This window comes from Oncorhynchus clarkii, chromosome 19 (genome assembly GCF_045791955.1).
Source record: "Oncorhynchus clarkii lewisi isolate Uvic-CL-2024 chromosome 19, UVic_Ocla_1.0, whole genome shotgun sequence".
In the NCBI taxonomy this organism is placed as follows: domain Eukaryota; kingdom Metazoa; phylum Chordata; class Actinopteri; order Salmoniformes; family Salmonidae; genus Oncorhynchus; species Oncorhynchus clarkii.
Genome location: NC_092165.1, coordinates 42,000,875 through 42,024,619, shown reverse-complemented (window position 1 = coordinate 42,024,619; position 23,745 = coordinate 42,000,875). Strand labels below are relative to the sequence as shown.

The 23,745-nt window shown below is 44.6% G+C and overlaps 1 pseudogene; it reads right to left on the bottom strand.

The window, feature by feature from the left end:
* LOC139374494 (G patch domain-containing protein 2-like) overlaps positions 1–18,920 on the bottom strand; it is a 33,486-nt pseudogene extending 14,566 nt beyond the window's left edge.
* Positions 18,921–23,745: the final 4,825 nt, after the last annotated feature.

Below are 23,745 nucleotides of genomic sequence, written 5' to 3'. Positions count from 1 at the left end.
GTTATTTTAACGTGGACAAAAAATGTGATTTCCTTTCAAAAACAAGGTCATTTCTAAGTGACACCAAACGCTTGAACGGTAGTGTATATACAGTATGTATACACACACTACCAGTCAAAAGTTTTAGAAAACCTACTAATTTATCTTTATTTTTTACTATTTTCTGCATTGTAGAATAATAGTGAAGACATCAAATATATGAAATAACACATATGGAATCATGTAGTAACCTTAAAAAAGTGGTAAACAAATCAAAACATATTTCTTATTTGAGATTTTTCAAAGTAGCCACCCTTTGCCTTGATGACAGCTTTGGACATTCTTGGCATTCTCTCAACCAGCTTAATGAGGTAGTCACCTGGAATGCATTTCAATTAACAGGTGTGCCTTGTTAAAACTTAATTTGTGGAATTTCTTTCCTTCTTATTGGGTTTGAGCCAGTCAGTTGTGTTGTGACAAAGTAGGGGTGGTATACAGAAGATAGCCCTACTTGGTAAAAGACCAAGTCCATATTATGGCAAGAACAGCTCAAATAAGCAAAAGGTCCATAATTACTTTAAGACATGAAAGCCAGTCAATACGGAAAATTTCAAGAACTTTGAAAGTTTCTTCAAGTTCAGTCGCAAAAACCATGAAGCACAATGAGGAAACTGGCTCTCATGAGGACTGCCACAGGGAAGGAAGACCCAGAGTTACCTCTGCTGCAGAGGATAAGTTCATTAGAGTTACGAGCCTCAGAAATTGCAGCCCAAATAAATGCTTCACAGAGTTCAAGTAACAGCCACTTCTCAACATCAACTGTTCAGAGGAGACTGTGTGAATCAGGCCTTCGTGGTCGAATTGCTGCAAAGAAACCACTACCAAAAGGACACCAATAAGAAGAAGAGACTTGCTTGGGCCAAGAAACACGAGCAATGGACATTAGACCGTTGTAAATTTGTCCTTTGTTCTGGAGTCCAAATTTGAGATGTTTGGTTCCAACCGCCGTGTCCTTGTGAGACACAGTGTGGGGTGAACAGTTGATCTCCGCATGTGTATTTCCCACCGTGAAGCATGGAGGAGGAGGTGTTATGGTGTGGGTGTGCTTTGCAGGTGACACTGTCTGTGATCTATTTAGAATTCAAGGCACACTTAACCAGCATTGCATTCTGCAACGATACGCCATCCCATCTGGTTTGGGCTTAGTGGGACTATATTTTGTTTTTCAACAGGACAATGAACCAACACACCTCCAGACTGTGTAAGGGCTATTTGACCAAAAAAGAGAATGATGGAGTGCTGCATCAGATGACCTGGTTTGTGATGAGTTGGCCCGCAGAGTGAAGGAAAAGCAGACAACAAGTGCTCAGCATATGTGGGAACTCCTTCAAGACTGTTGGAAAAGCATTCCAGGGGAAGCTGCTTGAGAGAATGCCAAGAGTGTGCAAAGTTGTCATCAAGGCAAAGGATGGCTATTTGAAGAATCTAAAAAGTAAAATATGTTTTGATTTGATTAAAACTTTTTTGGTTACTACATGATTCCACATGTGTTATTTCATAGTTCTGACGTCTTCACTATTATTCTATAAAGTAGAAATAGTACAAATAAAGAAAAACCTTTGAATGAGTAGGTGTGTCCAAACTTTTGACTGGTACTGTATTTATATAGGTGCTTTTATTCAAAGAACACAGTTTTTTTGTCAAAGTGGACACAGTGTTTTGAAACTAAATGTGAGATGGTGATATCATGCACTTGCACACATACGAGTGCACGCACGCACTCACACACACACACACGCACACGCACACGCACACGCACACGCACACACACACACACACACACACACACACATAACAAAGCTCAGAGTCAACCTATCACATTGCCTGCTCATGGTAACTTCAATCACTCCCCCCAGCCATGGCGGGGACCTTGACCTTAACTTTACATCGCAGTAATCAGGGCTAGGAGCGGCCATGGGAGGCCCTTCCCGTTTGGGGGCTCCTGACATATGACACAGGAGGTCCACAGCAGGGGTAATTTGTTTATCTGGACCTGGCAGTGACAGAGACACACAACCCCCACACCCCCTTCTTCATCCGCCGATCTTTCTGTTAACCGTTTCAACAATACAGAACAAAACAAACAAAATTCGGGTGATTCTCTCCAGTACACAAAAACTGTTTGTAGTATTTTTTAACTCCTTTGGGGTCCATGGTTGGATATTCCCTTGCAGCACTTTTTTGGTTACTACATGATTCCATGTCTTATTTCATAGTTTTGATGTCTTCACTATTATTCTACAATGTATAAAATAGTACAAATAAAGAAAAACCCTGGAATGAGTAGGGGTGTCTAAACTTTTGACTGGTGCTCTTTATCTGTAAGAAAAGGAATGTCTGTAGTGCAGAAACAACAACGGAGGACCATAATACAGCAGACCCGTTAACGGCGGTGTCTCATCCTGAGCGGACAGCTATATAAACCTCACTGGCCAAACGTGTGCTAAGATAGGAGAGGGTCCTGTCTTGGCAGCCTTTTAACAGCCTGCGTGTTCCATCCATGACCTCAACACACATCAATCACATGATGGCGCAGCAGCAGGGGGTGCAGAGAGCTATGTGGGGAACGCTTTGAGCCAAGTCTCTATGTTGTATAATCAATAGGTATAAAAATAAATGGCTTGACTGTTATTCTCTCCCTGCTACCCCTCTCTAATAAAATCCTAGTAATGCATATTTCATTTACTTTTATACTTATTGATTGCCTGTAGTCCAGTTAGTAAATCACGCGGTTATCGATCCCTCAATCGTACCTCTGTCGGAAAGAACATAACCAGCCATTTGCGCCCCTTATAAAGAGCTCAGACATTAAACTCTCCACAGTAAATCTTTGCAAACTAAGTTTTTAATTCAAAAATCGATCCGAGCTTCAACGTCACATTATGTCTTGAGGCACACCCGCAGTATTAAAAGTAATACCCTGATGCATTATGGTCTTAATGCATGGAGGTCCATCCTTCCATCTCTCCCCTCATTACAAGGAGCCCTGAGCGGGCAGGCGCTCTGGGGCCTAGACTGAAGCCTGGAGGGAGAGATCCTGTGGAGGGTGGCTGCCTGCCTGGCCCCTCCCCTTCTGCTGCTCCAGGATCCAGGCTCCAGGCTGAGGAGCAGGGAACACTCAGGGGCCACAGGGAGCCCACAGAGACACCGAGCCACATGCTAATCAAACAGTAGAATACCATCAGCTGGCTCATTAGGCTAAATGAGACAACTCGTTTAAAAAATGGAACCAAAAGGCCTCTGGCAACAGGCTTGTTATGCATGCTTTGTAGCTGTTTCAGTAACTCACTGCTGGATAACAAAGCTAAAATTGAACTTAAAGGTGTAATCAATTGGAAATTGGTTTGCAATAGAGTTGGCCTTAAGATGTGCTCAAGAGAAGCAGTTAACAGATACAACATACAATACATGAGATTGATCTTCTTGCAAGATTTACATGGCAACATTACAAAATAAGTAGCAAAGAATGGTTGTTTCCTTGCACATGGGAACGTTTAACATTTGAATGTAATGTAATGGTAAACTAGAAAGAAAGAAAAGTCAAAGAACTGGGGATTGAAAATGTATCTACAGTTAAGAATAGCAGAGCTGTATTAAGCAATGGAAAAATAACCCAATATCCAATAAACAACTACCTTTTCCAAAGACATGTCGAGGACATTCAAGAAAATGTCTGAGCAGTAGATTTTACAGGTCATATGAGTCATACAAAGACAGTCCTAAATGCAGCGTGGTCCCTTAGGCAAGGAATAAAACAACAGTGACACAGGGTCAATTGTAATTCGGGCGCACACATTCAAAAGCAGATATATCAATTAAAAATAATACATCAAAAGAAGCGAGAGGAGCAGCAGTAACAAAATGGCCATCTATTTTCATTAGGCTACATGGCGCCTCAGGTGTGAGCAGGATCACAAGATGAATAGAGGTATTCAAATGAATCAGAAAGGATTAGGGTCTCCTGGGAAGCCGATCAATAGCCCCAAATCAATAATCAATAGGCCACTCACACCAATATACTTACTGCTGACACCGAGATCTCACAATTAAAATCAAAACTGGGAGAGGAATGGCGTAAGACTATGATTTATCTTGCGGCGCAAATGTAATTTAGAAATAAATAAGTCAATATATATAACCTGAGTGTGGCCCGGCACAGGTGGGAGGCAGTTATGCATTTTAACATGGCCACCATCCCAGAGTCTCAGAGGTAAGTTCCACTGTGCATAGTGCCCATTCACACGACCAAACAGTACAAGGACACATAACATGGAACCACATAGAGCCTTTTAGCACTTCATATCAAATCCCTGATTGTTGCCATCAACTCTCCCTAAACAGGAGATGACGGGTTTTATTAATCCAGCATCATTTCAACCTCTGCAAGGTACAAGATTAATGTTTATACTTTCCTTACAGACCAAAACACTTTTCTTTCAAGGGTATTTTGAAACAAAGAAAACATATAGACACATGAGAGCTCATTGATAAAAATGGATCATTCAAAAATCTAAATAAACATACTGAAGGCAATTGTTACATGTGTTACATAATACAGTTACTGACTCAGTATCGATGCTCTCTGCTATAGAGACACAGCACTATATATCTCCACCCTTTTAGTACCAATGCTGATGCACTATATAAGAATATTGATGACGTTTATGTAAGTGAATGTGTGTGTGCCTGCATGCATCTGCATTGGTAAGCGTGTGTAATGTATGTGCTGGGTGACTTGGTTAGGGGTGTGGACAGGGGGTAAGTCTGGACAGTTTGGGGGCCGGAGAGCAGTAGGACAGAGACGTCGTCTCACCGAAGGATGGATTTGAGCAGCTTGGGGAGATGGATTCAGGCTTGTGCCATCCGACGGGACACATCAGAAGCACCACTCGTCAATCCCCCTCTCTCCCTCGTTCATTTGGGAGTATGATTTATACTTTTTGAAGTGAAGGGTCTTCAATCCCTCTATAAAGGAATTAAGAGGGTTCCCCTGAGACTGCATTTAAATGAGAGCATGCCAGGGATATGAGGGCTTTTTAATAGATAGAAATTAGTATTCACAATGCCTCAAACTGGAATCTGAAGGAACCTTTCAGGTGGAGAAGAAAGGACCAGTTAAGAAAAGAAAGCTCTAAGAAGTTTAGCCTTTTCATAGCAGTCGTGTTTTTGCCCCTCATCAAGGAATGGTGGAGGGCTTTCTGAACTAGCCCAGGAGAGAGAGAGAGAGAGAGAGAGGGCTTGAAACAGAATGAAAAATGCTCTGTAAATAGGCACTGTGGAACTGGAAACAATATAAGGAAGAGTCCCAGGCTGAGGGCTGTTCAGCTCCTCAACAATCCCCATGCAGATCCAACCGTACAGGAACTGACTTGGATGCTTTGAGAAAAACTCTTTAGAAAAACTTCTGCATTTATTTATCTTTTTTTGCATTCTCAGAAACACTGGAATTCAAAGATTCTACATGAACATATTCTATGTTTGAGAAAGACAACCTTGAAAAATACAGCAGTTATTATTCATTGGAGTCGTATATCCAACTGCAGAGATGTCTGTAGTATAAAGCACAGGTCAAGCTTGCCCCGTATACCTGACTGTGCTAGCTAGTCTTTCACAGGAGGCTGTGATGGGGACGTGGCTAATATCACAAAAGTTAATAAGTGTTTCTACAGCCTTACCCATGTCCTCATCCTAACATGACCTTCTCTGTGGGACCATTCCCTCTCATACACTAAAGACCAGGAGAGCCCACACCAACAGCAACAAAGCAGAACGCACAACTTTACGCTGCTTGATGTGATGTGATCTACATGAACACCCGAGTCTGGAGGTCATAAGGTCTCACTTTGAGATTCTGTCCCTGAGGAGTTGGTCAATGTTCTAAACCTCACAGACATTGAACACACGTCTCTTGAGGTACAAACTTTGATGTAGCATGCATTGGTTATAACAAAACCTGTGTTTAGTGACTGGTTCATTTAGGAGAGTTAACCATGTCTGTCAATATATTGAGCTTCAGAAGGGAATGGGCTCAATGGCTCCAATTGGCCCAGAAGAGGCGGAGTCTAACCATGCCGCCAATAATGAGTGCTGTGCGGTGCTCCTAACTGGTTTTGCAGATGGAAGAGGAGCATCTCCGATGGAAGCTGTCTGGCACCATGTCAATGGGATAAACAGGTAACGGTCACAGAGGGCTGAACCAGAACACATTTAGAAGGTGTTCATCCAGACCTACCAAAATAGGGCTAGATAGCCGAAATGTCTTATTCAATAGTCAACACAAATATACCTGTCTCCGGTCTCTTTTTCCAATGGAAGGCAGCCAATGGTAGAGGTCCTGAGATAAATACGTAATTCTCTCCACAGACACTGATATACTGTTGTCCTGCAACACACAATTTTTTTTGTATAACGTTCACTGGGTGTACAAAACATTAGGAACACCTTCCTAATATTGAGCTGCACCCGCTTTTGCCCTCAGAACAGCCTCTACAAGGTGTCAAAAGCGTTCCAAAGGGATGCTGGCCCATGTTGACTCCAATGCTTCCCACAGTTGTGTCAAGTTGGCTTGATGTCCTTTGGGTGGTGGACCATTCTTGATACACAGCAACATTACAGTTCTTGACACACTCAAACCGGTGCGCCTGGCACCTACTACCGTACCCCGTTCAAAGGTACTTCAATCTTTTTTCTTGCCCACTCACCCTCTGAATGGCACACATACACAATCCAACACTTAAAAATCCTTATTTAACCTGTTTCCTCCCCTTCATATACACTGATTAAAGTTGATTTAACATGTGACATCAGTAAGGGATCATAGCTTTCACCTGGTCAGCATATGTCAAATCAAATCAAATCACATTTATTTATATAGCCCTTCGTACATCAGCTGATATCTCAAAGTGCAGTACAGAAACTCAGCCTAAAACCCCAAACAGCAAGCAATGCAGGTGTAGAAGCACGGTGGCTAGGAAAAACTCCCTAGAAAGGCCAAAACCTAGGAAGAAACCTAGAGAGAAACCAGGCTATGTGGGGTGGCCAGTCCTCTTCTGGCTGTGCCGGGTGGAGATCATAGCAGAACATGGCCAAGATGTTCAAATGTTCATAAATGACCAGCATGGTCCAATAATAATAAGGCAGAACAGTTGAAACTGGAGCAGCAGCACGGCCAGGTGGACTGGGCACAGCAAGGAGTCATCATGTCAGGTAGTCCTGAGTCATGGTCCTAGGGCTCAGGTCCTCCGAGAGAGAGAAAGAAAGAGAGAAAGAGAGAATTAGAGAGAGCACACTTAAATTCACATAGGACACCGAATAGGACAGGAGAAGTACTCCAGATAAAACAAACTGACCCTAGCCCCCCGACACATAAACTACTGCAGCATAAATGCAGCATAAATACTGTCATGGAAAGATGTTTTTGTACACTCAGTGTATGTATAACATAACTTGTTAGATACCAGCATTGAAAGCCTGGTAGCCATTCATGTGGGAAAGGATTGTGTCGATAGTGTGCCACTCTGCCATCACCTTGCTGGGCAGCCTCCTCCGGCCTTTCCTGATGCAGAACAGGAGAGCCTGGAGAGATACATGTGGAAATGCATAGTATTTTGTATTAGTTATCAAAAGCAAGACCATCACATCTCTTAGTGGGCTGTGCAGGCTGTAGGAAGGTGGGTGGAGCTAAGTCTGATGCCTCTAGGACAGGAGGTGTGTCTGGGTCCCAGCTGGGCAGCAGGCTGGGAACGCCCATCCCCAACCCCCTTCTCCACTCTCCCCCTCAAAGAACCAGTCACTCTGCTCATCATCACCTACAGCACAGGCAGGAAATACAAAACTGTTAGTCACAATGTATACATAATTCCATAACAATTGAATAGGATTCTGTATTACACATTTTGTTTGATTGTTCAAAAAAGTGTTCACGGATGGCCTGCACCAATTTATAATTTAGTGATGTACAATTAGCCATGGTATGAAGTACTGTCTGCATGAGGGCCTATTTCCTAATTGTCCTCCATCAATCCTCTCTCTATTTGTTGACAGACTCTCCACCAACACCACACCACACACACAGCAGACAGACAGACAGTAGACCACCCTGGTCCCCAGACACTGCTCTCTCCACAGACCTGTCAGTCAGCAGGGGGCATGCCTCTCACAGTCAAGGTGTAGTGACAACTGTTAAATCAGGGGCTACCTCGCCCCACCACGGCTAATGAGATTAGCAGAGGCTTCAGCGCTCATTAACACGACATGACAACGCCTTATTAGAGCCGCCTGGGTGCCCGGCAACCAGCCTATTGTATCGGAACTTCCTTCTGTCTAGTCGCAGGATTCTGTTACACGCACAAAGAGCAAAGGCATACTGTATCTCCATCCTTTTAACCAACTGGTAATGCTAGAATTAAAAGGCTTATTACATGCTTTTTGTTTGCATTTTACTACATTACTGTAGTTGTATTTAATTTAATATGCACATACATACCTGTTATGTACACTGAGAGTACCAAACCTTAAGAACACCTGCTCTTTCCATGACACAGACTGACCAGGTGAAAGCTATGATCCTTATTGATGTCACTTGTTAAATCCACTTCAAGTCAGTGAAGATGAAGGGGAGGAGACAGGTTAAATAAGGACTGAGCATTGAGACAAAAGATTTAAGTTCCTTTGAACGGGGTACGGTAGTAGGTGCCAGGCACACCAGTTTATGTCAAGAACTGCAACAGTTTCCCGTGTGTATCAAGAATGGCCCACCAACCAAAGGACATCCAGCCAACTTGACACAACTGTGGGAAGCATTGGAGTCAACATGGGCCAGCATCCCTGTGGAACGCTTTCGACACCTTGTAGAGTCTATGCCCTGACAAATTGAGGCTGTTCTGAGGGGAAAAGAGGTACTCCATGTAAATGCCAAAGAATAATAATATTACATGAATACATTGTCTAGGCCAGAATCACTGCAAAAGAGGAAGAATAATATCATTGTCAGTATGCATTTCATGTTGAAATTAGAAAGCAGTCTTTATGTAGCGACAATACTCATGTGTAACAAGACAAATTATTTACGTTGTGATGAATCATTTCAAAATTAACATTCAATAACCAAATAAAACAATTCCCTAGCTAGGTCGACATAAATATAAAATGACACAAAAAGACAAGAGGAGCTCTCCCCACTGGGCTCTCCCCACTGGGCTCTCCCCACTGGGCTCTCCCCACTGGGCTCTCCCCACAAGGCATGGAGAAGGACTCTGATCGAAACCACTGAGTGACATGCACAATCTAATTGAATATCCTCCGCTGTCAGCTCCAATCTAATCTGTGCTGCGTTCTGGAGGATGACATGAGCGTGGCAGATTCCCCTGCCTTCCCCTCCGTCTGTGAACAGGACCTGCGGACAACAACTGGCCAGCATTTGCTGTGAAGGCTGCTCCAGCCCAGGCTACTCTATGGCTGGCCCTCTCCATGCCCCCGGCGGCCCTCGTGTCATCCCTACACCCCCCTCTGCCACAGGCCCCTACCCCGGGTCTCTATGCCTCTGTCACACCTCTGCCACGGGCCCCTACCCTGGGTCTCTATGCCTCTGTCACACCTCTGCCACCTTGGGCTGAGAGATAGAGCCACCAAGGTCACACATGACTAAAAGCTCCATAGATCTATTTGTTTACACCAATTTTTTTTTACAAGAATCGTCTTAATGAAGTGGACATTGATGCAGTTCATGTAGAACTGTGTTCTATTTGACAAAAGGTGAATTTTAAGAATTAATATCTCTGTATTGTGCTAAAATGACATATTTTGTTTTTTAGATCCTTAGACTTAAACTGCCATGGATGGAATAAAGTCACTGATTTTAAAATGTCTTAAATTATCTCACAGCATGCCAAGTGGCAATTGTAACACAAACGTCCAAGCTCCGTCCTTTGAGGCTTTTTGTCCATTGGGTCAGAGGAAGTCTGACGGTCTTGTTTGCGTTGCATTTTGCTTTGTGGTGATCAGCGTTGACCTTGGTGACGAGGGAGAGAGACCGGCGGGGTCAGATACATGCTGGTATGGTTCTTTGCCATATTGCACAGGCGTGGCGGTGACTGCAGGCTCATACTAGGCTGCTGCCAGATGGTCAGCACCATCTCCCCACACACCCAAGAAGCAGATGTGAGAGGGACCAGGCCTCTCCAGGGAATGTGGAAGTCGTTTGGACTAACCAAGCATTCCTGGACCATCCCTCCCTCCCTCCCTCCCTCCCCACCCCCTTCCCCAGACCCTGGTTCCCCAGGCCTCTCCTCAGCTGTCCTCCACCTCTGGACACACGGCTGAGCATCTGGAGCACACTGCTTTCTGTTCAACAGCAGTAGAGGGCATATCTCCTCACCATGCGTCCTCCTGGCTATGTGCAGCAGCCCCTATAAGAAGAACTAATGGCCCTTTCAGGACTATTGCTACTTATCCCACAGCTTTTCTAGTTCTCTCTCTCTCTCTGGCTCTTTATTCAGTCTGTCCAGGATTTCCCTCTGATTTTTTTTATATTTGCGGGTTAAAATTACACATGCTTGATTTTTGTAATAATATTACTATGATTTGACTGTTTAATGCATAAATAGTGCAGTGATTGGTGAAATTTACATAGAATTTTTGATTTTGCAAAACAAATTGGATCACAGAATCATGGAGGGACTGTCTAAAAAATAAATATTCTGGTCTTAAGGAGAATATTCTGAGTACAGTTTACATACAGTGCCTTGCGAAAGTATTCGGCCCCCTTGAACTTTGCGACCTTTTGCCACATTTCAGGCTTCAAACATAAAGATATAAAACGGTATTTTTTTGTGAAGAATCAACAACAAGTGGTGCACAATCATGAAGTGGAACGACATTTATTGGATATTTCAAACTTTTTTAACAAATCAAAAACTGAAAAATTGGGCGTGCAAAAAAATTCAGCCCCTTTACTTTCAGTGCAGCAAACTCTCTCCAGAAGTTCAGTGAGGATCTCTGAATGATCCAATGTTGACCTAAATGACTAATGATGATAAATACAATCCACCTGTGTGTAATCAAGTATCCGTATAAATGCACCTGCACTGTGATAGTCTCAGAGGTCCGTTAAAAGCGCAGAGAGCATCATGAAGAACAAGGAACACACCAGGCAGGTCCGAGATACTGTTGTGAAGAAGTTTAAAGCCGGATTTGGATACAAAAAGATTTCCCAAGCTTTAAACATCCCAAGGAGCACTGTGCAAGCGATAATATTGAAATGGAAGGAGTATCAGACCACTGCAAATCTACCAAGACCTGGCCGTCCCTCTAAACTTTCAGCTCATACAAGGAGAAGACTGATCAGAGATGCAGCCAAGAGGCCCATGATCACTCTGGATGAACTGCAGAGATCTACAGCTGAGGTGGGAGACTCTGTCCACAGGACAACAATCAGTCGTATATTGCACAAATCTGGCCTTTATGGAAGAGTGGCAAGAAGAAAGCCATTTCTTAAAGATATCCATAAAAAGTGTTGTTTAAAGTTTGCCACAAGCCACATGGGAGACACACCAAACATGTGGAAGAAGGTGCTCTGGTCAGATGAAACCAAAATTGAACTTTTTGGCAACAATGCAAAACGTTATGTTTGGTGTAAAAGCAACACAGCTGAACACACCATCCCCACTGTCAAACATGGTGGTGGCAGCATCATGGTTTGGGCCTGCTTTTCTTCAGCAGGGACAGGGAAGATGGTTAAAATTGATGGGAAGATGGATGGAGCCAAATACAGGACCATTCTGGAAGAAAACCTGATGGAGTCTGCAAAAGACCTGAGACTGGGACGGAGATTTGTCTTCCATCAAGACAATGATCCAAAACATAAAGCAAAATCTACAATGGAATGGTTCAAAAATAAACATATCCAGGTGTTAGAATGGCCAAGTCAAAGTCCAGACCTGAATCCAATCGAGAATCTGTGGAAAGAACTGAAAACTGCTGTTCACAAATGCTCTCCATCCAACCTCACTGAGCTCGAGCTGTTTTGCAAGGAGCAATGGGAAAAAATTTCAGTCTCTCGATGTGCAAAACTGATAGAGACATACCCCAAGCGACTTACAGCTGTAATTGCAGCAAAAGGTGGCGCTACAAAGTATTAACTTAAGGGGGCTGAATAATTTTGCACGCCCAATTTTTCAGTTTTTGATTTGTTAAAAAAGTTTGAAATATCCAATAAATGTCGTTCCACTTCATGATTGTGTCCCACTTGTTGTTGATTCTTCACAAAAAAATACAGTTTTATATCTTTATGTTTGAAGCCTGAAATGTGGCAAAAGGTCGCAAAGTTCAAGGGGGCCGAATACTTTCGCAAGGCACTGTATGTATAATAGGGCCAGGAATTGCCAGGGACCTCACGATAAGATATTATCACGATATGATATTATCACGATATGTAGGTGCTGATACAATATATATTGTGATTCTCACGATTGGGATTCGATGTTCCAAACACAATGCTCACCGCATGTCTGCTGCAGAGGAACAAGAGAGCCATGAGAAAATGAGTTTTGATCAGTAATGAAAATAAAAGTGCTGAAAACAAATTGGCTCAATATTTAAAAAGAAGAGGAGAACAGGCTATAGTAATACTTTAGTATTGGTGCAGCTACAACTGACTACCCCTTGGGTTGTGCCGTGGCGGAGATCTTTGTGGGCTATCCTCGGCCTTGTCTCAGGATGGTAAGTTGGTGGTTGAAGGTATCCCTCTAGTGGTGTGGGGGCTGTGCTTTGGCAAAGTGGGTGGGGTTATATCCTGCCTGTTTGGCCCTGTCCCTGGGTATCGTCGGATGGGGCCACAGTGTCTCCAGGCCTCAAGTATGGGGGGGGCTAGGGTCAGTCTGTTATATCTGTAGTATTTCCCCTGTCTTTTCCGGTGTCCTGTGTGAATTTAAGTATGCTCTCTCTAATTCTCTCTCTTTTTCCTCTCTTTCTCTTTCTTTCTTTCTCTCTCTCGGAGGACCTGAGCCCTAGGACCATGCCTCAGGACTACCTGGCCTGATGACTCCTTGCTGTCCCTAGTCTACCTGGCCGTGCTGCTAGTCCAGTTTCAACTGTTCTGCCTGCGCCTATGGAACCCTGACCTTTTCACCGGACGTGCTACCCGTCCCAGACTTGCTGTTTTCAACTCTGCTATGAAAAGCCAACTGACATTTACTCCTGAGGTGCTGACCTGTTGCGCCCTCGACAACCACTGTGATTATTATTATTTGACCCTGCTGGTCATCTATGAACATTTGAACATCTTGACCATGTTCTGTTATAATCTCCGGCTATGCCGGGTGGAGCCTGGTTCCTCTCTAGGTTTCTTCCTAGGTCCTGGCTTTCTAGGGAGTTTTTCCTAGCCACCGTGCTTCTACACCTGCATTGCTTGCTGTTTGGGGTTTTAGGCTGGGTTTCTGTACCGCACTTTGTGACATCAGCTGATGTACGAAGGGCTTTATAGAAGGGCTTTTTTTATGATTGAAATTTGATTGACTAGTGTAAAAATATTGCAATTTTGTAAACAATAATATAACGTTATATCGTCCAAAATAATATCTCGATATGTAACTGTGTCGATATTTCCCCCATCACTAATGTACAGTATACTCTTAATCTGGCTCCCAATACTCTTTCTCCTTAAACCTTTACACTCATGGGAATGCCTATATGTGTAACGATCGTCGTATGGAATGGACCAAGGCGCAGCGTGGTATGCCTACATTCTCTTTTAATGAATGAACACTGAACAAAAAACAACAAAATCAACGAACGAAACATGACGCTATACAAATAAGGCTGACAGGCAACTAAACATAGACAAGATCCCACGAAACACAAAGGGGAAATGACTGCCTAAATATGATCCCCAATCAGAGACAACGATAAACAGTTGTCTCTGATTGGGGACCATATCAGGCCAACATTGAAATACAAATTCACCTAGATGACCCACCCAAGTCACCATCACACCCCAACCAACATAGAAAAAACAGCTTACTGTGGTCAGGGCGTGACAATATGGATAGAGCTACATTTACAGAATATGAAATGCATTCCAATGCATTTACATAAGCATAGTACCAATTGAAAGGGAAAAGTTTGGAGATTATAGGAAAATTATTCAACCAATATTGAGGACACAACAGTTTACCTGACATGACTGAATCCAAAAATGAAGCTGTTGATTTTATGTGCATTTTAATTTTACTATACTTTTTGCCACATTTGTGGACAACGAAATCTGAAAATACTCTGGATACATTCAGAAACATGATACAAATATTCTTGTAAAATGTGGGGTAGGTGCAACATAAAACAGAGAAATTACAAGGGTTCGAGTGAGATGACTAACTGGTGTTTCTAAGTGGCCACACACCTCTCCAGTGTGCACAACAAGTTGTTTTGTTTGGAACACAGCCCTGCATCCCCGCCATCACACAATTACTGTTGTTGTTTAGGCAATCAAAAAACAGACAATTTTAAATCGCAATCTGGGTCAGGTGGGCATCATTTGAAAGCGTGTTCTATTGTCAACATGACTAGCTAAGTTATAAAATACAATCTTACAGTGTTACGCTTTCACAGGTCAGTTCAGCGAAACGGATCGTAGGTGAACACAGAAAAGGCTCATGCCTGCATCAGGTGCATGTTCAGTGGCAAATCTTCTTCATGGTAGACAACCAGAGGCACATTCTGTTCAGAACAACCCAGGTTATGATGCCATGTCATCTTGTAACTGTACATCAACTGTACATCAACTGTACATCAACTGTACATACTGTACGTTTATTTATGTGTAACTCTGTGTATGTTGTTTTTGTCGCACTGATTTGCTTTATCTTGGCTAGGTTGTAAATGAGAACTTGTTCTCAACTGGCCTACCTGGTTGAATAAAGGTGAAATAAAATAAATACAAATCAAACATAGTGGTTAGAGTTTTATGATATGGAAAAGTGAAGTGCACATTTGGACTCTTGGCTTGCTTGTAAGACTTGAAAGCAGTATTTATTATAATCATCAACGTCTCATCTTTAAAAATACTTTTAGTCTTCTTAATTTACAGCATTTCCCTCAATCAGAAAACAAAACATTTTCAAAAGTTGTCCAATTAGCAGGAGGGTTTAAGGCAACTTCTCAGAACGGCTGTCGTTAGTCAAAACCCATACAGCACCGTGAAGGGCAGAGCCTGAGCTCTGATGTCATTTATAGCATGTTGTTGTACAGCCACTACGTTCCAATTTAGGCTTTTATCAGTGCCCAAATATGCAATTCTCAACATGTATACGGATAGGTAGTGTAACAGGTTAATAGCAGAACATTTAGAAAAGTGCTCCTCCACAAAGAAGGTATGGCTCACAGGTGGCAGCGGAAGACCAGCTTCTTCTATTTCTGAGTTGAAAAACGTGTTCGCTTCCTATAGGGGGATTTGGTGCAACGTTTGAAAAAGATCACAGGTATAAACAATGAATTAGAGCCACACATGAAGTATTTATCCATATTAAAGGTCTAACGTGATGTCGCTGGGAGCAGCCCTGAGCCAATGTGAAACCATTTCCATTAAGTGCTATCTATTTAATGACCATGAATAATTGAGGCTGCCATTTTTCTTGAGACCAGTTGGGAAACACCTCTCTCTCATCTCCCACAACCTTTGTCAGGAAAAGTTAACTAACATTTTATTCAAACTTAGTCTGTTTTACATGAAGTTACGAGAAAAGGAATCATCCCTGTGTTAGTATCAACTACAGGTAACGGTCATCAAAAACACTCACCTTCCATTTCTTCATCCCAGAGAAGTACTATCACATACATCAGGCACCATGTCACTAAATAAGTCTTCACACTGATGTTCCCTACAACCATGGTGGCACTCAATTAATACAAGGACGGTTACATGTTATAAGACATGAAAACTGCATTCCAGTGTGGAACAAAAGCTCCCTTCTTTTCCGTGAAGCAAAAACACACTATCCAATAGGATATAATCCCTGGCTCCTGGGAGAGGCAGGCTAGTTTGCTCAGAGATTACGAGTCGGCCGCCATTTATTGGGCCTGGGTTCATTCAGCAGAGGAATAAAGAGACAGAGACAGAGGGGGGCAAAGCGCAGATAACAATGAATCTGTAGGCTCTTCAAACAAGCCGCCACAGCCCAAATCCATGCCCTCTTCCATAGGCGTCTGATTATATGGTTATCCCACCCTCCCTGAGCTCCTGTAATTGGATTAGTCTCAGAGATTGCTGAAAATGAACTTCAGCAAATGGAATACAGCTCTAAAACAAAACTCCTCGTAGAGTTTTCAAAAAAATCCAAATTACAAAATTATGGAGTGGTGTGTGACAAATGCACACCAATGGCTTCTGTTTCTCCGGTGACAAGGTTGTCCACCAACAGTACCACCACCACAGCTGAAGACAGTGGCTGTGTCTCTGTGTGCCTTCACCTACAGGTGAGGTCTGCTCTCTGGGCCAGACTTGGCACCAGGTGGCCATCCTGCCAGTAGGCCAATGCTACTCTAATCAAGGATGCCCAGCTGGAGCTGCCAACATCTGCTACCCATGCACTTGGTTGGCTAAAGTCAGGCTCTGGTCTGGGCACATACTGCATGAGCTGTGACCTTGAGGCAAGGGACGTTTCAGAGATCAAACACAGAATATGAAGAGGTTAATGGAACGAACAGAGAGAGACCACTGAACCCTAAAAGGTTAAAAGACACTTTAAGACACTCTAAAGTGTCTTTAACTCTAAAACATCAGATGGATCATAGCATTTCCTGATATCTAAATATGGCTGTTGTACCACTGTCAACCCTCCATTACTTGATACCATTTTTCCATCTCTTTGGGCTTCAGTAGGACTTAACACATAGATTGTTCAGTCCTCAGTGCAGAGCGGCAGTCTACTGAGCAGCAATCAGCAGCGTGCTGTTGTGTAAGTGAGAAATGATTGACAGCGTGCCACGGTGTTCCCATTTATTTCTTCTTCGGAGCTGTTTTCTGTCAGAACGGTTATTGATTTTTCCATAAAGTAAGAAAACAAGTACCATTGAGAGGTCAGCACAAATTAAACCTGAAGATGTAAAGCCCTCTGTATCCCTATTATTGGTTACCACAGACGTCTTCTCCCTATTTTTTTTTATAGCCAACAGATAATGAGATCATCAAGGGGAATACCCAGTGGAGGCAGGTGTCTAGCAGTGGGATGGACATGGGAGGAAAGAGACCAACCAGATTTACACACAGGCAGCACCATGCACTGATATGGGACCAGCCTATTGCGCCATGGTCCTACTTTCTATTTTCGTACTAATGTAGTATACTGACACTGATTGCCTCTCTGTTGATGGTATCAGATGTCAGGCTTGATCATTTATGTAAAAATGTTGACCTCTGGCTGAGGCCTACAGAGTGGCCAGGCAGGACTGTATAAGCCTATTTAGTAATCCCATTATTATAATTAATATGACAGCATGGTAATTGATTGGTTCCAATGTCACTTATAGAAGGTTGTATATCTCATTTTGAACAAATAAATGCATTGGAATGCAGTCAGTTGAACTCAGGGCAACTATAACTTCAATTATCAAGAATAAGATATAAATTAATTTTGAAACCAATCAATACCTCACCAAGTGACATTCATTTGTGACAATATTTCTCCCAACAAAGTAATGAGCTGAGTGATGCCTTGCGGCCAAAGAATCAGTGACCCCTCCCGACTGATCACCTCAGAAAGAGAGAGAGGAGATGAGCAGGAGAGGGGAATGTCATTCATTTTTTATTTGAATACTTGAAGGTGCAGAAGCATCAATGTGATACACTTTTTGTTTTAGATGGGGCCACATTGAATATTGACAACTAGATGAAGACAGGCAGTATAGATCATTTTAAATGTCGCTGTGTTTAATTGCCTCTGTCAGATAGTAGTTATGCCCATGACTTTTATATTACGGGCCAAACTGCTTCAGTAACTTCACCACATAAAGGGTAAATGGAGCACGTGATATTTAAGGGTGATTTGCAGTTTGACTTGGTATGTGTCAACAAAGGCTAACAATAACATATTTTACAATGGATATGTTGTAAATATTGCAAAGGTTGCAAATATGATGTAATATTTAGGAAATGCTCAATGAAACCTCTTCATGTAAAATGTAAGACTATTTCAGTATCCTAAAATATTCTATCCTATAGGATGTTAAATGATTGTTTTGCCCAAATAGATATTTTCTCACACACAAATAAAATGAAAGTGATGTTTAGGTATATGCATAATGTTTAGAACATTACCCTTCAGACATGTTCTCATCACAAGCCTCTCATTGCTCTCGGACCAGTGGGATCTTATCCGTCCAGCACTCCTCTACCCTGAGACCCACTGCATCAGCCTCCCACTCCCACTCCCACTCCCACCCAGCCTCCAGACGCTTCTTCAGCCTGGACAGACATTTATTTTTTGGTTGACCTGTGGTTCCCACCCCACTCGCTATCCACTCCTGACACCGTCAACTTCTGCTGCAGGCTGACCAACACGTCTGAGGTCATGCGTTTGACCATCCGCCTCCTCCTAAAATGGCCGTTCCAGGGTGTTCTCTGTGAAGGAGTCCTACTCAGGCCATGAGTGCTGCTTGGTTTTGATGGCCTCAGCCTCACTGAGGCAGCAGCCATGCTCCGTGGGGTGGAGGGGGGAGTCACAGCGGTGTTTCCATCCCCAACGTCGGAGGATCTACCTGCGCTGCTACAGAAGGGCTCAGAACCATCTCCTCCCAGAGCTCTTCTGCTCTGGGAGGAGAGCTTGGAGCTTGGCCTGCTCTGAGGTCTGCTCCAGGGCTGACACCAGGTCATGCACCAGCTCATCCATCATGCTGCTGGGGGAGAGGGAGAGAGGAATACAGGTAAGCTGGTGGATTACAGCTCCAGTATTTATGTCATTAGCACATGAATATGATTAGTATGGTGTAAGTTGATACTAGCTTATAGGTGCGTCTAGGATAGGAGAACATTGTAAGCTGCTGGTGTCAACTACAACAATCAGCATCCTCAGATGTTAAAGCATAATGCAGATGACTATGAAGGTGTTTTGTTCAACTAACATAACAATGATTTGGACCCATTTTAAATGCACAACAATTGTGTTAATATATCTTTCATAGACCCTTCATAAGGCCAAGGTGGTTGCTTCACATCTTATATAGCATGGACTATAGCATGGACTACAGGAAAAGAACGACCGAGCACACCCCCATTCTCATCGACGGGGCTGTAGTGGAGCAGGTTGAGAGCTTCAAGATCCTTGGTGTCCACATCACCAACACACTATCATGGTCCAAACACACCAAGACAGTCGCAAAGAGGGCACGACAAAACCTATTTCCCCTCAGGAGACTGAAAAGATTTGTCATGGGTCACCAGATCCTCAAAAAGTTCTACAGCTGCACCATCGAGAGCATCCTGAATGGTTGCATCACTGCCTGGTATGGCAACTGCTCGGCCTCCGACCGCAAGGCAGTACAGATGGTAGTGCGAACGGCCCAGTACATCACTGGGGCCAATCGTCCTGCCATCCAGGACCTCTATACCAGGCGGCGACAGAGGAAGGCCCTAAAATTGTCAAAGACTCCAGCCACCCTTGTCATAGACTGTTCTCTCTGCAACCGCACGGCAAGCTGTACCGTAGCGCCAAGTCTAGGTCCATAAGGTTTCCTAACAGCTTCTACCCCCAAGCCATAAGATTACTGAACAGCTAATTAAATGGCTACCCAGTGTAACGCTTGTCAAAATTGGTAGACCAAGGTGACGCAGCGTGATTTGGGTTCATCATAATTTATTTAAATGTGAACCAGCAACAAAACAATAAAGAGAAACAAACGTACAGCCTTGTAGGGCTCAAAAGCAACAATAAAAAAACAAGATCCCACAAACAACAGGTGGGAAAAGGCTGCCTAAATATGGTCCCCAATCTGAGACAACGATAGACAGCTGCCTCTGATTGGGAACCATACCAGGCCAACATAGAAATACAAAAACTAGACTACACATAGAAATATTAAACTAGAACACCCCCCAGTCACGCCCTGACCTACTCCACCATAGAAAATAAAGGCTTTCTATGGTCAGGACGTGACACCCAGACTATTTGCACCCCCCCTCCCCCCCGGTGCTGTCGTTATTGAGCCTACGAGGGCACGCTCAAGACTGAAAAACATTCTAGTGGGGAGAACAGTAGCGACATGGTGGAGTGATGGCTGGGTCCCTGTCAAAGTTATCAATCCCTCACCAAAGCCGATAACAGTGAGACGCAATGCCAAGATAGCGGACGTTTTTCCTTGCATGGCATTAGAGAACTTTGACACTGACTACATAGATGGGCCCACTGCCGAACCGGTCCCCCTGGTGCAGCAGGTACACAAAATGGATGACAATCAAGACTTTGACAATGGTAGTGGAGATAGCTTGACCGTTGACAGTGCTGTAAAACCGCACAGAGTGACAAGTGAGATGTTGCACGAGTTAGGGCTAGGTGACATTGACATTGAGTACACTCAGTTGTCGCAACAGTGTATGGCCAGGCTAGTTCAGCTAATAGCCCGCTACGAGTGTATCTTCTCCCGGAACAAACTAGATTGCGGGAAGGCTACTGGATATGTCCATCGCATCAGACTCAGTGACACTAAGCCTTTTAGGCTACCTTACCGTAGGCTCTCCCCTAACCATTATGACAAGCTCAGGCAGGCCTTGGATGAGATGGAAGAGCGAGAGATAATCAGGAAATCCAGCAGTGAGTATGCCTCCCCGCTCGTGCTGGTCTGGAAGAAGTCTGGCGATCTGAGACTGTGTACAGACTTCCGATGGCTCAATGCTAAAGGATAAGGATGCTCAAAGTACCTCACCAAGCTGATTCTCTGGCGGCCCTGGGTGGCAATGCCTTCTTCTCTACAATGGATTTGACCTCAGGCTACTACAATGTGGAGGTACATGAAGAAGACACAAAGTTTACAGCCTTCACTTCTCCTTTTGGGTTATATGAATATAACCGTCTTCCACAGGGACTATGCAACAGCCCATCTACATTCATGAGGATGATGTTGAGCATTTTTGGGGATCAACATTTTTCTAGCCTTTTATGCTACCTGGACGATGCGCTGGTTTTTTCCACGACTGAGGAACTTGGATTGCAACGCTTGGAGTCAGTTTTTGAGCGTCTCAAGGACCATAATCTGAAACTGTCTCCAAAGAAATGCCATTTCATGAAAAGGTCAGTGCGGTTCTTGGGGCATGTCATCAGTGAAGGAGGTGTGGCCACAGACCCAGAAAAAGTGGAGGCTATTGCAGGGATGATAGAGAAGGATCTCATGGAGGATAACACGGACGTGCCCTCCCAGGGGAAGATTCGGTCCTTTCTCGGAATGATAGCCTATTACCAGCAGTTCATTGAGGGGTGCTCCAGCATCGCTAAGCCGCTGCATGGGCTGACAACTTGGACGAAGGCACCACGCCATGGGAAAGGCAAGAGGAAAAGAGGAATACATAGAAAACTCACAGCAGCAGACTGGACTGGTGAGTGCAAACAGGCCTTTAGTCAGTTGAAACAAGCTCTCCTCGATCAGGTCATGCTAGCCCACCCTGATTTTAGTAGACCTTTCTTGTTGTCTGTAGACACATCTAGTAATGGATTAGGTGCTGTCCTCTCCCAAATGCCAGAGGATGGGTCTGCAGCCAGGCCCGTAGCATTCGCTAGCAAATCTCTTACTTATGCACAGTCAAAGTATCCTGCCCATAGGTTAGAGTTTTTTGTTTTACGCTGGGGCAAGCCTTTTCCTGTATGGACAGACAACAACCCATTAACGTACATCCTGTCCAAGCCCAAATTGGACGCCTGTGAACAGAGATGGGTTGCTAAACTCACTCCATTCGAGTTTGACATAAAGTACATCCACCGGTCCCAAAAATGTCATTGCTGATGCACTCAGTAGACAGCCATTTGTGCAGCCGAGCGCTCTCCACCGTATCACAAGGGTTCCATACAAGGCCTTGCAGGAAGAAGCTGCGGGAGTACATGCTGAGAAGGTGCAAGATGTGTTCCGCTGGTCGAACCACCCATTCGACCTCGAAAGCTGCTCATCGTCAATTGAGGCAGATGCCTGTGAAATTGTCATGGACTGCCAAACTACCATCTATCCTTCTCCTGGTTCTCTGTCAAAGGAAGTGGTGTCAGCAGTCCTGAATGCGCAAGAGGAGGCTGGTCTACAGAACTGTGCGCTGCTACTGCCTCAGCTCACTCAGTCACTGGTGCCATCTGAGATGTCAGATGTGAGAGTGCTGTCCCGTAACGACCTGATATCAAAGCAGCGCCAGGATGATGCACTCGCCAGAGTTGTCTTCTACGTGGAAAGGGGACGTAGACCTTCTAGGAGGGAACGTGGCCATGAACCAATCGAGGCTCTGCGGATTCTGAAGACCTGGGAGAAGCTCACTCTGAAAATGGGTGTACTATATTGCGTTACCAAAAGTTTGATGTCAAAGAAGAAGACATACCAGTATGTAGTACCCACCTCCATGAGGGCGACAGTTTTGAAGGGTGTCCACGATGAATCCGGTCATCAGGGGCAACAGCGGACGTTGTACTTGACAAGACAGAGGTTATTCTGGCATGGTCTGGAGTCGGATGTGAGAGAGTATGTCAAGAGCTGCAAGAGGTGTGTGTTCAGTAAGGCCCCCGAGCCAGAGGCCAGAGCTCCACTGGAGAATATCATCACAACTGAGCCCCTCGAGTTGGTGTGTGTGGACTTCTGGTCTGCTGAAGACTCCAATAACAAGTCATTGGATGTTCTGGTCGTCACTGTTCATTTTACTAAGATGGCCCATGCCTTCTTGTGTCCGAACCAATCAGCTAAAGCAGTGGCCCTTCAGCTGTGGAATAACAACTTCTGTGTGTATGGTTTTCCTCGTTGTATCCACTCTGACCAAGGGGCCAACTTTGAAAGTAAATTGATTGCTGAGTTGTTGAGTGCTGCAAGAGTCCAGAAGTCGCACACAACTCAGTACCATCCGATGGGGAACGGGGGAGTCGAAAGGTTCAATAGAATGCTGGGAAACATGATCAGGGCTTTACCTACGAGAGCGAAGCACAGGTGGCCCCAGAAGCTGAAGTCGTTGACCTTCGCCTACAACTGTACAGTCCATGAAACCACGGGCCAGGCCCCTTTCCAGTTGATGTTTGTGAGAACCCCACGTCTGCCTGTCGACATGATGTTTGGTACAGCTGCTCGGGACAGAGGGACAGCTGCTCGGGACAGAGGGGCTCTGGCGCCTCTGGGCAGAGGGGCTCTGGCGCCTCTGGGCTGAGGGGCTCTGGCGCCTCTGGGCTGAGGGGCTCTGGCGCCTCTGGGCAGAGGGGCTCCGGCAGCTCTGGGCAGAGGGGCTCCGGCAGCTCTGGGCAGAGGGGCTCCGGCAGCTCTGGGCAGAGGGGCTCCGGCAGCTCTGGGCAGAGGGGCTCCGGCAGCTCTGGGCAGAGGGGCTCCGGCAGCTCTGGAATGAGGGGCAGGAGCTCTGGCAGTGCCGAACAGGCGGGAGACTCCGGCTGCGCTGGAGAGGAGGAAGGCTCTGGCAGCGCTGGAGAGGAGGGAGCCCCTGTAAGGATGAGCCGGAGAGACAGCCTGGTGCTTGGGGCTGCCACCGGAGGGCTGGTG